We start from the raw sequence: 13,822 nt of genomic DNA on the forward strand, positions 1-13,822 counted from the left end.
GACCCACACTAAACATTGCTACAGCACCACTGTCCTAAACCATCAGTAGCTGAACATGGAAGGAAGAACAGAGTTTTTGAAGTACATGGCTGTACAGCCCAAACAGACGTTCTTTAGCTTCTCTGCTGCTGGAGAAAACATGTGAAAACTTCAATGTGATTAAGATTAGTTGATCTTGTATAATTCTTTTCCTTCTTGCTCCCATGACTTTGTTTTAGTGTCTTTCTCAGGCTTAAGGGAGGAGGGAATAAAAGAAAAAAAGAAACCCCCAAACCTGTCAGTACAGCTGCTACGTTGTGGTAGAAGTTGCACCAAATTACATTTGAATTTAAATTCTTTGCTTTTATGTTTCAACCCCAGGATATGGGTCTTCCCAAGTCAGTGAGAAACATCATCTGAGGGCATAGTTAAATGATAAGTAGCTATGGTCTGTTGCCAAGAAAACCCACAAGCATATCTGGCACAAGAATTTCAACCCCTACATCACAGTCTGCTACTTCACGCTTGCCAGAAGTGTTCTGTGGACCTCTTTATAGAAAGAATCCACCAGAATCACCTGAACTTTTAAAAGAAAAAAACCTAAACTCCTAGGAGGGAGAGTATGAGAAATATGAGGTCATTTTTTTTCACTGCAGAAAACAAATTGCACAATATTTTTCTTGTCTCTGAAGCAGCCTGTCATTATGAAGCAAGCTTCATGACTTGCAGTATTTTGCCCTTAAATAATGCGGAAACAGGATCACAGAGGTGGGATGAAAGTCAGGCTTTGGATAAGTGCTAGAACTGATAATGTCCTTGGCTCTTTGTTAGCTCATCTAACCTCTAAAGGATCAGCCCTCCAGAATAAAAGTATGAGAAAAGGCCATAATAATTTTGCTTCTGAAAAAATGACATAGAAAATAGGCAGGGGTTTCAAAAGTACAAGACTTTCTTTTTAAAAAAAAAAAAAAAAAAAGTCATTCTCGAAGGGCGCAATGGGAAGAAAATGTTTTCAGGAGTATATTGTCTTTAGAAAAAAGACCAAACCACAAATAACTGTGCTTTATCTACGCATCTAATTATGGTCTTTTAAGCTTAGTGCTGGAAATGGGGAAATGAGACAAAACTCACAAGATATTTGTAAAAAAAAAAAAAAATAATGCCTTTTGAAGGAAACGGGAATATAGTTTTATTTCTGAGTTAGAACCACAGCTTGTAAGAAGAATTTGTGGAAGGGCACTTCTTACTGTCTGCCAGAACAGTTTCATTCTGAATGATGATCAGAAAAGCCCAGCATATCCATTAATATTATAGTTCATTAAAAAAATCAGAAAGTGTGCAATTACTTTAATATCTTTAATTTCTTTTTTTATAAAGCTCTTCAAAATGAAATTTTTTTGAGGACAGGAGAAATTCTGCAAGTTGCAACACTCCAATCATGAGTGCCTTTTGGTGCCAAAGGAGAATACTGTCTGAGGCCCTTTTTAGGTGCAGGTAGCTCCTGCTTTTGTCCAAGCCTCTTTAAAAAAAATATTGTAAGGCTGCAGGTATTTTGTGTATACCTAAAAATGTAGACAGGCAAGTTATTCAGCTGAATATTTTTTGGTTATCTAATACTTCATGGTGTGTGTAGTTTAAATTGGGGATTCTGATGGTCACTGCTAGCTGAGAAACTTTGTTTTAAAAAGAGTAACAGTGAAAGCTATATGTAATCGCTAAAGATCAGAGATGCAAGGGGAAATGAAAATGGCTTTTTTCCCTAGTGCTTGAAGGTGCTGCATGTGAAAACATGGCACACTAAAATACTTGTGAGAAGCTTGCACTCTCTCTGCTGGCACTAGGCTGTCCGTGCTGCAGCTCTGGGTTATGGTAAGACTGGCAGGAGCCACTTGCTCCACAATTATTTCTGAATGGGGTGTGGTGGAATAATATCTTGGAACGATCTCTGCTTTACCTTACTTGTTTTTAAAGGCTCTTTCCATTCACACACCAAATCCTCTAAAAGCAAATTGATAAAACTGGCAAGCTATTTCAGGCTGTGAGTGCAAATGTGAGCCCTGAAAAGAGCATCAACAGAGTTGGTGTTTCAGAATGAAGTTCAGAGAATCCAAATCAGATGATATGAGGAAACTATCTTGTGAGGAAATCTTGTATGTACTTTTTTAATCTAACCATTTCCTGACAATCATCTCTAACTGTAATAAAAAGTGACTATATTGATTTGCCTGTTTACTGATTAGTGGCTGCAGTGTAGGTGCTTTCCAGCACAGGGCTCTTGGGTCTAATTGCTTCCTTTAGCCCTTACTGTGGTCCTGGGAAGGTCTTGGTCTGGATGCCATCTCTCCCTGCCCAGCCTGCAGTGGAGGGTGCCCATGTCTCCTTAGGAGACACATTTGAGGAGAGTGTTGTTGGCAACTGTGTTGGTGGGTGACAGCAGGGGCCAGGCTTCACTTCAGTCTTTTACCCCCTTTAATTCTTTCACCAGTGGAGTGAGTGGGTGGTAATGGGCAGGTCTGGCTGGCTTTTGTTCTTTCCTTTTCTCCTCCCCTGTACCCCCCCTCCACCACTAAATGGTGGTGTTTCACTGGTGAAGCAGCTCCTGGCAGAGGATCCTTCTCCCTTGTGGTACTGGGCTCTCTGGTAGGGATGTCACTTAGGGCAGCTGTCCGGAAAGCATGGATCAGCACCCGACAGTCACCATATGCATCCTGCTGTCAAAAGTGAGGCTTCCCATCAGCTCCTCTGCTTTGGCCAGAAATGACCCAAAATATCCATTAATGCATTACTTCAGTAGATGCAGGGGTAAGAACATTTACCTGCAGGAGTCTGAGTACAAGTACATACTTGGCAACTAAAGAAGAAGTGTGCAGAGTTGATGTAGCTGTCTCAGCAGCATAGCGATGGCTGAGCTGATGCTGGGGGAGGGCTAGGTGGGCAGGCACTTTTGGCACTTGTTCTCCCAAAAGCTAGGGAAATTAATTTCACTCTTCTCTGGCATACTGTAGGGAATTTCTGTTCAAGGAAACCAATATGCCAGTTGTAGAGCAGAAGTAAAATTCTCTCATGGCTAACAAATCCTCTGGAGATGGGTCTTACCTGCATACTTTTAATGGCTGTCACCAGCAACAGTTGTCTCCTTTTGCTGAACGTAGCTCCAGGCTGGTTCTCACATGTTCAGAGTTAAAATAATACAATGCAGAACAGGTAGGAGTTAAAGGTAGCTTAGAAATACAATACTTGCAATTATTGTATTTCCAAGTAAAATTGCTGAACAGATGAGGTTCTGTTATATAGACACCTCCTTCTTGTATTTGACTTGTATTTGACTTGTATTTGACTTGTATTGACTTGTATTTGACAAATGAGCATCAACCACAAAATTAGGTTAGTATGTCTGCACTGTTAATTGTGCTTTTTGTCAAGACAACAGATGAGTGCTTTCATGGAAGACCAAAACTGTAGGACCACCTGAGTTTTCCAAAAAGTTGTATATGAACCTACAGCAGTTTTATATTGACTAGTCCCAGTAAATTGTGTAAAGAAAAGGGCCCTAATAGTTTTTCTGATGCCAGTTGCCAGAGACATGGCAGAACAGTTTCTGGTTTTCAGGTGTGTAATTGCAGGAAGACATGAAAATTTAAAGCTGATGGCTGAGGTGCTGCTGTACAAAGGCTCTGAGCTAATTCTGTTTGTAGATGATGTGGGTGTGTCCTGTGATAGTCAATTGCAGCCAGGTAGGTAACCAGGCAGATTTTCTGCTACCCCTGTGTTCATGTGTGGTGTTTGCACGTTTGCATCTCCGTAGAACAGCAGAAATAATACTTAGAGAGTTCTGGGTGGAGCTTGTGTTGCTGCTGCAGGGGCAGGTGTTGAGCAGTGATGCACAGGAAGCAATTGAGGCTTGTTGGGAACACTGCTGAATTAAAGCAGAGGAAGTGATCTAAATGAGCTTGTGTTTTGAAGCACACTGTGAAAACACAAAATGCTGGTTTTGAGCACAGTTCAGAGTGAACCCACAGTTCAGAGGCTGTCTTAAGTTTCTGTGAAATAAAGTCTGTCCTGTAAGAGTGTTTTGGTGACAGCTTTCAGATGACTTGTGTTAGCACTTCTGCTGTCTCAAAGGTTTCCCCAGGCAGTGGTGTCAAAAAGGATGGCACTTGTCAGCACTGTTGATGCTACTCAGAGCCCCAGGGGCAGCAGATGTCTTGCATGTCTTTCTTGTGCTCTGGTAGAGTGAAAATTAAGACTGCTGAGTGATAGTAGTTTAGTCCATCTTTCATGTGCTCCGTGAGTTCCTGATACACGTAGAAGTCTTCTAAAGAAGGGACATACAATTTCTGAAGTAGGAGGATGAGTGCTGGCTGGACAGAGCTGGCAGGTCTCTTCCCAGCACAGTCAAAGCATTGCTCCTCCAGTAAGATGTCTCTGCAGGGCAAACTTTGCCCCAGTGCCCCCAGTGTTTGGCAAAGGACTGGGTGTTAACATCCAAAATATTGTATTAGATTCTGCTGTGAAGTGCTGTGATGCATGTTTCTTTATGCTGGATTTTTAAAATCACATTTTGGACATAATCGAGGGTCTTTGAATTCTTTTGCTTTTAACTCTTCAGAATTCCTCCTTAGTTTAAGGTCCTGAGCTTCTATTAGATGGACAGGTGGAAGTGATAGGGATTTAAATCAACTGTGTGAAGGGACAAGAAGGGAAGGAAAAAACCCAACTTTAAACCAGTATTCGAACAGTGTAATAGAAGTTGTTGCCAGTAGAACAGTGTGTTAAATGTGACATTTGTGACAAGTGTCTGTGGTAACAACCTGTATGTCCCTGCTGTGAAGCAAAACAAGCAAAATTAGAAAAAGAAAAAAGTAGTGAAATATGAACACAATGAAAGAACATTGCAAGGAACCTGCAAAAACTTAGCAGAGGTTTGCAAAAACTCTTGGCTTCTCTCCCCTTCAAAACATGATGATCTCTTCCTGAAGAAGAGAGGAAGAAAGGTGGTTCAAGTGGTCCAAAGACTGACTTCAGGGACTTGAAAAACAAAACAAGAGAGATGAAGCAGTGTAATGCAAAGTGTTTGATGTTTCTAGTTGTTCATACTGGCAACTTTTTCAATGCAAGGAATATATCAGGATAGTTCTGACAAGCTGCTGGCTTTTCTGCTTCTGGTGAAGCTTGGTATTGCTAGTCCTTTAAGAGTAAGTTAATGCTTAGTTATAATGTCAGACTGAAAAATTACAGATGACATAAGCTGTGCTTCTGGAATGCACCAGATGTTTCTCAGTTGTTTGGCATCCAGCTTTCATGGCTGGTGACATATTCGAGGGTGATTTGTTGTGCTGAAAGCAGAACCTGAAATACTATGCTGATTTTTAGGTGTTCTAAAAACATTTGTAGTTTGTGTTCCTCCTTCCATCTTCGATTGTGGACTGAAAAATAGCAAAGTGAGCACAGTTTTGAAAACCACGTGTGAACGTAAGTTAGCTGATTCAGTTGTATTTAAGGAAATCAAGGCAGCATTTTCTTAGGATTTCTGTAGCAAGTAGTATTTTAAACTGGTTTTAGTTATTTTAGAACTCTCAGGCCAAACTACCACTTGGACAAAATGCACAGAAATATCTTCCAGTGGTCACTTCAGGAGTCTTCAAACTTGCACTGAGGAGCATTCTGTACAAATATTCCCTGGTCCAGGTAACCCTCAAAAAATTTGGCAATAAATCATAACTTCAGTGAGAATATTGCTGTGGTGCATATTTGTCCAACAAAACTTTTTTATTAAATTTAGATCAATTTCCTATATACATTTCTGTTTTTTAAGACAGATATTAATAAAAGTTTGAAAGTCTTTAAGAAAGTTGGATGCACTTGAGAATTTAACTGCAGTCTGTTTTCACTTCAACTGCTACAGTTGCATCATAGTCTGGAATGTTACATCCGTGAAAACAGTGTCCCTCTTAACATAGAAAAAGTTCCAGAAAATGGAAAAAAAAAAATTAACCCCCCACATAATTAAGTCTCTAACTTTTTTAAAATGCTGGCTCATTTGCTGTGCAGCTGTTAGAAAAAACATTCTGGGTATGGACTGTCCTTTTCCATCTCTTCATAACGTAAGAAAAAGCAATCTCCATGTGAGAACTACCTACTAGGTACCTGTGAGGGCCTCAAAGGGAATCTGTTTTCCTCTACAGCATTTTCAGATTTGCTTTAGAGTATAAGGAAACTGGATGCATGACCTTTATTCTTACCTCCCACAATGAGAAGTCTTCCACTGCCTCCATGTATGAACTTGAATGACAATTATCCTTTAAAAACAGCTCAAGCGTTTACATAGGTTGGCATTTATATTTTCATTATGCTTGGGTTACAGTAACTATGTGATCTTGATCTCCTTATATAGAGAAGTAGATGACAGAGATCTGAGAAAGCAGAAGACAGCTTAATTCTGAGAATATGGTTAGATGTGGAACTTAGGTGAAGCAATTGCAAGAAAAACACATTATTCTCATCTCTTTGGTTTTCCCAGTTACCGTTCCACAGTGAATGATTGCAGTCATTCTCAGTGATTGGTTTTAATAAATAGAACATGGCATCAGTGAAAGTGCAGGTGTGCCTTGCAAATGCTGTGCTGGTGAGCTGGGATCGCCAGTTACCTTCTACTGTGCTATTGCATTTGAGGGAGCATCATCTTGTGTGGGGAAAATATTTAGCTGGGGCCTTATAAGTTGTTTAGATGCTTTGGGTGCCTAAAGAGTATTTCACCTTTCCTCATTCACTTTGATTCAAGGTGATGCTCTCTAAGCGTAACTGGTTTTTCTGTCCTTCTGAAGCAGGCTGTTTTCCTGTGCAAAAAAGCCCTACTACAGCATTACCTTTTTGAAGACTACTGGGCATCTTAAGTTTAATTTCTGCCACTTGCTGCAGCTGTTGCTCTATCCTACTGAAAGCAGTATGAACATCTCCCAGCATGTGCTCTAATAGAGACTACTGTGCATCCTTGAAGATAAGCTGCAATTGCTGTAAGAAATGATATTTAGTTTTACTTAAGCTGTGCTCCACAGTCCTTTTGCCCTTGATTGGGTGTGCAGTGTTACACAGGCTGTTGGGAAGCTCTGCCACCTTTCAGTGGACAGACTGCCATCAGCTGGGTATGGTTGCTCAGGTGTAGTGCCCTGGCTCAGGAACCCAAATGCTGCAGTGTTATAATTTATGCAGCCCCTCATGGGGACTGTGTCCTTAATAAGGGTTTAACAAAGCATGTTGTAAAAGTAGGCCAGGTTCTTGCTTAATGCTCATGTGAAAAACACTACTTGCAAGATGTTAGGAATACCAGGAGAAAGATCTTCCCTGATAGCTGTGCTAAGGTGGCTGCTTGTACTTCTGTTCCCATTTCTAAGTTGCACTCTAGCAACCAACAAAGTAGGCACAATAAGCAGAGTCATGTAATACTGCTGTTCCTTTAATTCCCTGTCAGTAAGGGGAAGAAGACACGCTTCTCCAAACTTGGAGTTTGTGGTTTGCTTGCCAAATTTAAAAAGAGGAATAGCACCAACAGCAGTGCAGAAACCCACAAGCTAAATAATATAAGCTATGAAAAGTTGTGTTATACAGAAAAGCTACTGTCTCGTGAAAGCTGACGGTAGAAGAGCCTTTCATGATAGCTTTTTGATAATAGTTTTAAAACAAGCAAGCAAGCAAACAAAACTCCTTCAGTTGGTCCTACCTAGGACATTTTAGCTAGTTTTTCTTGCCAAGCAGATGTCTCTCCTCATAAAAACAATAAAGTGACTGTGAGTTGACTTTTGTTTCCTGGCTTTATCTGAAATGGAATAATACTGACCAGTGTGGTTAAGGTGTAGCTGGTTGGGTTTCAAGTTTCAATTTTAATTCAGCGTTTTCCAGACAAATGGACTTGCTTTGGATTCACTGAAGCCAAAGCAGGGCTTTTATTCATAAACTCATTGCTTACTTTGGATTAGGTATAAAGTAAATAATGGGAATAATGCTGTTCTTTCATTTGTCCACTTAACTATGTAATGGATTTAGTTTTGTTTAGGAACAACAAATGCCAGGACAAGCGATAACTTGCTTACTTCTCTCAGTTATAGGAGATAAAACTGCTCCAGCAAAAAGTTGCTATTTTTCCTTGTTACTTCACAGTAGGTTATGAAAGAATTGCATTTAAACCACTACAGTACAGTTAATATTTTCTTCAGTTGAGGATGACAACATGACTGCTTTTTCCAGGTATTGTTGTGGCAAAAATACCACCATTTCTAGGCTGTTGCATATCACCTTCTGCTGGCTTTCTCTGAGAACAGAGGCAATAAACCCCACAGTATTTGCTATTCTGTCAGCTTGGCATGCTGATTTATTTTTTGGCCGTGTACATGGGGCAGGGAAGGGGTGTGTGGTGCATGAGCAGGATGGGTTCTTCCTGCAGCCCCCGTGGTCTGTGTTGCTGTTGTAAAAACACGTTCCAGGGAACTTGAAACTGAGGCGAAATTGCAAGAGAGGGTTTGGGAAAGCTATAAAGAGGGTGACCTGCTTGATTGTTCTTGATTTTTAAGATGATTGAACACCACTATTAAAATGAAACCCTACTCTTTTCTGCATGTCTGTGTTTTAGAGGTTAGTACAAAGTGTGTTGCTTCAGTTGCATATCCTGAAAAGATGTAATTAATAAGCAGGATCTGGTCCTTGGAAAAGGCAGGGTTTTTTATTGATTTTCTCTCCCTCGTGTTGAGAGTGAGGTGATCTATCACATGAAACAAGGGAGATAAGAAACCCGATATATCTTCCCTATGTACTGCAGTCTCTAATGTGGCAGTGGAAACTTGTGGAGGTTTGGTCTTAATTTTATTTCAGAGTGCAGCATTTCTTCTGGCAAAACAACAATGTTGCTTTTTGTGAGAGAAACCATTTGCATGGAGAATATTATTTTTTGAGTAATAAATCCTGTGATTGTTGCACCCTTCACTGAAGTAACTTTTTCCTATGGTTCTCATGCCTAACTACTTACTCCTGGTGTACTTTGAGTTCTAGAATGGTCCTTGTGGCAAAGGCACGATTTTTTTTTTTCCCTTCCCATTTAGGAACTAAAGAAATGTCTGAAGTTACCTATTGCAGATATGCTCAAGCACTTTAAAATTCATCACAGGCTGTTCATAATGTGTACAGTTCACCACTATTCATTTTTTTCCCCCCATGTCCTTAATTAAAAATGAAGTAAGATGCTCAGTGATGAGTGTGCAGTCATTGTTGTCCCCCTGTTTCCCCCATGGGACCTCTGGCTTTGGCAGAGGAAAGGAAACTGATGCCAATAAAAAGAGGTAGCTGGAAGAATAATTCCTTTTGGTGTCAGCCAAGTAAGGTGAGAAACAAAGCTGAAGTCCAGTGCTTACCAGCTAGTGGGGAGTGTTGTGATGCACTGAAACAGTGTATCATGCTCTAAGCTTTCAAAAAGTTGAAAATAAGCTGCTGTGTGTGCTTGATGTGATCGATTTACTGTGGGCAGTGGTTGCAATATGTACAAGCAAAACTTTCAAATTTTTCAGAATTCAATATGAAACCGGTAAGGTCTAAAATATTTTGTGATTATTTTCACTTTCTTGTTGGTTTTACTGAATGCAGGTCATCTTGCCATAGACTGGTAGTGGCTTTTAACTTCTCTCCCATCCAGCAATGCATATGCATGTATGCCTGGGAAGCAGAGCCATAGCTGAAAGCTCATCAGATGGCAGAATTGTGATAAAAATAAGTTTTTTTCAGTCAGTAAAGAGGGTGAGATTCTTGACTGGTTTTCTGTGGAAAGTGAGAACTTTGGCAGTTAATTCTTGTGGATTTTTTTTTTTTCCTCTTCTTCACTTTTCTTCCTAGCAGCAGCAAAATCTGACTTTTGTACTTGCTCAGCTAGAACTGTGTAATAAAACTCTGAACAAATTCCTTTGTCTTTTCTGTGGCTATACCTCAGCAGACTGTCTAAGCAGAGATGATGTGTTTGTGTGTTGTTAAGGTATGGTTTGAGGTTTTTCACTCCGAGGTTTATGCAAAGATTGCCTGCAACAGCAGATGCAAAGCTTGCTTTCAGTTTGGTTTCAGCAAGTGAGAAGATAATGGTGTGCCCAGTATTCCTCTGACATTCCAAGCTATTCTGTTCTCAGTGGCACTGTTCTTCAGAATAAGAAGGGAAGATGCAAGGGATGAGATTGGACCTTATGATTTATTGTATAACTTGCCAAGAAGTTATATACCGAAATATGTGTGTGGAAGAGGCTTAAGACAGTGAATATCTGTGGCATCTGGGTGAAATTATGAACAATGAAAGAACTCTCAGCTGGAATTTCATGAACAGCTAAACAGTGACCGTCTAGGGCACGCTGAATGAAGAGGACATGTCTAAAGTAAAACATGCTCACACACGGAATGTCCCCACAGTCTGGCATGAAGCCAAGTGCGTACTGAATTAGGTCACTGCTTTAAGTGTGAATGTTTCCCCACTTCAGAAAGACGTACTCATCCTTTGCAGCAAGGAACAAAACCAGAATGCTAATGTAGTTTAAAAAAAAAAAAAAAAGGTAAAGCATTTTCAATTAGCATGTTGGTCTGTTCCCTTGTGCTTAGAGAATCAATGAACTTTTTTTGTAAGGAACAGAAACATTTCCATAGTTGAATATACAGAAGACCCTGGAAAGGCAGAAAGAATTAACAACCAGTTGCCTCTGGAAATCCTGCAGATCTTTATAAGTATTTTATAAACCTCAGATATCTCATTCCTTGGAGATCACACAGACTACTGCAAATAGACTTGTTCTAAAGAATTGATATGAAGTTAAATACCAGCATGTGCAATTTAAAGTTTTGGAACTTAATCTTTAAACACTGAAATTCCAGGGACTTCTGTGTGTTTACTTATTGCCAGGTAATCTTACTGTTCTTTATAAATTTCAGAATGTTCCATGTAACCCAATTAGTTTCCCTATTGTGATTTTTTGGATCCCATGTGCTTTTGCTTGTTCTGGGGTTTCACAGCCTGCTTTCTCTTGTAATCATATTCTACAGCCTAGTTACTGGAATTCCTAAAATAGGGCTGTGTCAGATCAAATTCATATCAAATTTGGGTTGTAAATATGCAAAAATGGGGCCCTTTTTTTTTTTTTCTGAAAAGAGAGGACAGTGAAATAGGGTGCTCATAAGCTCTCCTTTTCCAATGGGATAAGAAGGAAGGAAGATTCTTGCTGCCTTCACTCACTCTTTGAAGTATTCAAGATGAAATCTGTCTTACTCCTTTATGAAAACTTCCCTCAACAGAAGTAATACTGAAGGAAAAAAAAAAAAAAAAGTCAATTGGCTCAGTTCCCACAGCTTTAGTAAACTAACTTTCCCATTCAGCTCTCCCTGTGCAATTTAAAATTTTAATGTTCGACATAACTGGTTGCAAAAACATTCGTTTCCTTTAAAGGCCACAGTGAAGCTGTAGTGGGAAAAATGCCTGTTCTTTATGGTGTTGCAAGAAAATGGTCAAACATAAATAGGCAATGCCTATCTTTGTAAAAAGACTGTCTTGTTAATAGGATTGTCACTAGCCCACTAGATAAAGGGTTTCAGCTAATGAAGCAATAATTAGAGCCTAGAAGGAAAAGGACCAGTGAGCACTTTACAGCCCAGCTCGTGTAGTTCTCATTGCTGCAGAAAGGGTTTATTATATTTCATCCCTGAGCACCCCTCAGGGCAGTGCTCCCCCCAACAGCCTTCTGCTGTAAATAAGTGCCAGTGGGAACGCCCGGAAATCTGCAAATATTCATAATCTTTTTTCTTGCGTTGGTGACACGGTGCCAGTGGCCGAGTTCCCTGCGGGGGCGTGTTGACTTCCCTAATCCATGCTTACCACAATGATGTCTGTTTGGCCACAGTGAGGAAAGGTATGAAGAGGAGCTCTCTTTCACTGCCCCCTGCTATTCTCTGAGGGGATCTTAATCTCCTGGTACATTGTGTCCTCTTGACACCACATCAGGAGATCTATTTTCCCTTTCTTCTAAGACATGAATGAGACCTAAAGAAACTTAGTGACTCATCAAAGTTGAACGCAGCGTAGTTTATTGGTGGAGCAAGAATTGACTACAAAAGCCTGCTAGAACTAATGCTCCATCTTCAGGGGTATCTATTTTTCAGTTAACAACAATTAGAATAATTGGGGCTTGAATTACTGATACTTTATACAAGTTAGATACTTTGATCATTTCTCAATATGCCTTTACTGGTTGAAGATGTGTCAGCTTCTGCCTGGAGTAGCTTTAGTACAGTCTAGCATTTACTGAGGTTTAAAGAAGCTCATGGTTCTTTATGCTATTAATTGTGGCTTCACCTCCTGCAGTCTAACAGAACAAGAATTCAGTAAGAAATGTAAAAAAACATCATATGGTCATCTTTGTACTAAAGAAAGCTTGGGATGAGATTGTCATTTCTGTGAACTGGTTTTATCCTGTAGATTTTTTCTTCTGACTCCCTTGATTCACCACATCTGGACACCGGTCAGTAGTCTGAGGATACATCTGGTGTTGATCACTCTTTATAGGCATTCAACTTGCATTTATATAACGTTGTATTTGTGCAGCGAGAAGTGATTAACTTCGGTCTTGTTTGGACTTGAAAGGATGTTATCTAGTATTCAGTTGATAAAACTGTTTATTTTGTATCAAAGTCTGCAGTAGCTTTCCATGAGTTCCAAAAGCTTCAGTTTCAGATGACTAATTGCCTTTAATCTGCTGTATTAAGAATTTCTACACAATCTATCTAAATTATTTGTTAACAGGGACTTTAGCAGTAGAAATACTAAAAACTCCTTCAAGCAGTCCTGTAGACTTCAGCTGGACAACCCCACGGTGTGCAGCTCTTGCCAAACTTGGTGTGCCTGATATGCCTGCAGACTTTGGGTCAGCTGTGGCAGGCTTTGCTAGTGGTGGTATGAATAAGTCACTCAAACTTTCTGGCCTTGTAACTGGAGATTTCTTGCAAGTGTGGATGCTGAATATGACGATACCACTGATGAGGGGTACCCGATTTGCACTGGAGCTGTATCCTGATGCTGGAAGCTGAATGGGAAGGGAGGAGTGTCACAATGAGTAATCAGGGAGACACAGTGCCAGGTGCTTGCTGTAAACATGGGATGCATTGTGGCACCCTGACTGCCTCGCAGGGTCAGCGCAAGACGGGCTGTGTGGCAGCTGGCAGTGCCAGATAAGTCTGTCTAACCCATAGAGAAGCAGTATGGAAGTTAGCAACTTTTTTCTAGTTTCATAAGGATAGTGAAACTAAACTGGGAGTCCCAGAACTTCCCCCAAACCATAATTGCATAACACAGTCAAAATGGATGTAGAGCTAATAGGTCCCTGGATAAATTTTAATGAGTTTCACTTATTTTATACAATCAAATTTTAAATGGAAGTATTTTATTAATGTTGAAAGTAGACTAACATGCACTGAGCCTACTTCTTAGCTTTTTATGCTCTCATTGAGGAGGCCTATGAATCGTTTAGCTGACTCTCAGTGCTGAGTAGCATTTTTGGTATCCCCCTCTTGCATATCTCTGGTCTGTTTCCCTGGTCTTTTCCTCTAGGCTAGTTTGGTCAGTCATGTAAGAGTGTGACCCATGCCTCTTTATGCTAGCCTAACCATATCAAAAAATGGAAATGTTAGCAGGTGGGTAATCTCAGGATCCCTTTCATCAATCAGGGATTGGAGTTTGAATTTCAATTTCTCTTGAATTTGACTTAATCTGAAATGCAGTTTCTGTAAACTTTGATATTTAAATCAATAATACTTTATTCATGAGTGAATAGTTTTACCCTGA

The 13,822-nt window shown here is 40.0% G+C and overlaps 1 protein-coding gene across 1 annotated transcript in view; it reads left to right on the forward strand.

Moving 5' to 3' along the window:
• The window catches only part of CSGALNACT2 (chondroitin sulfate N-acetylgalactosaminyltransferase 2), a 32,994-nt gene that overhangs the window by 1,518 nt on the left and 17,654 nt on the right, over positions 1-13,822 (forward strand). The gene's annotated exons all lie outside the window — the stretch shown is intronic.

Source organism: Corvus moneduloides, chromosome 8 (genome assembly GCF_009650955.1).
Source record: "Corvus moneduloides isolate bCorMon1 chromosome 8, bCorMon1.pri, whole genome shotgun sequence".
NCBI classification, from domain to species: domain Eukaryota; kingdom Metazoa; phylum Chordata; class Aves; order Passeriformes; family Corvidae; genus Corvus; species Corvus moneduloides.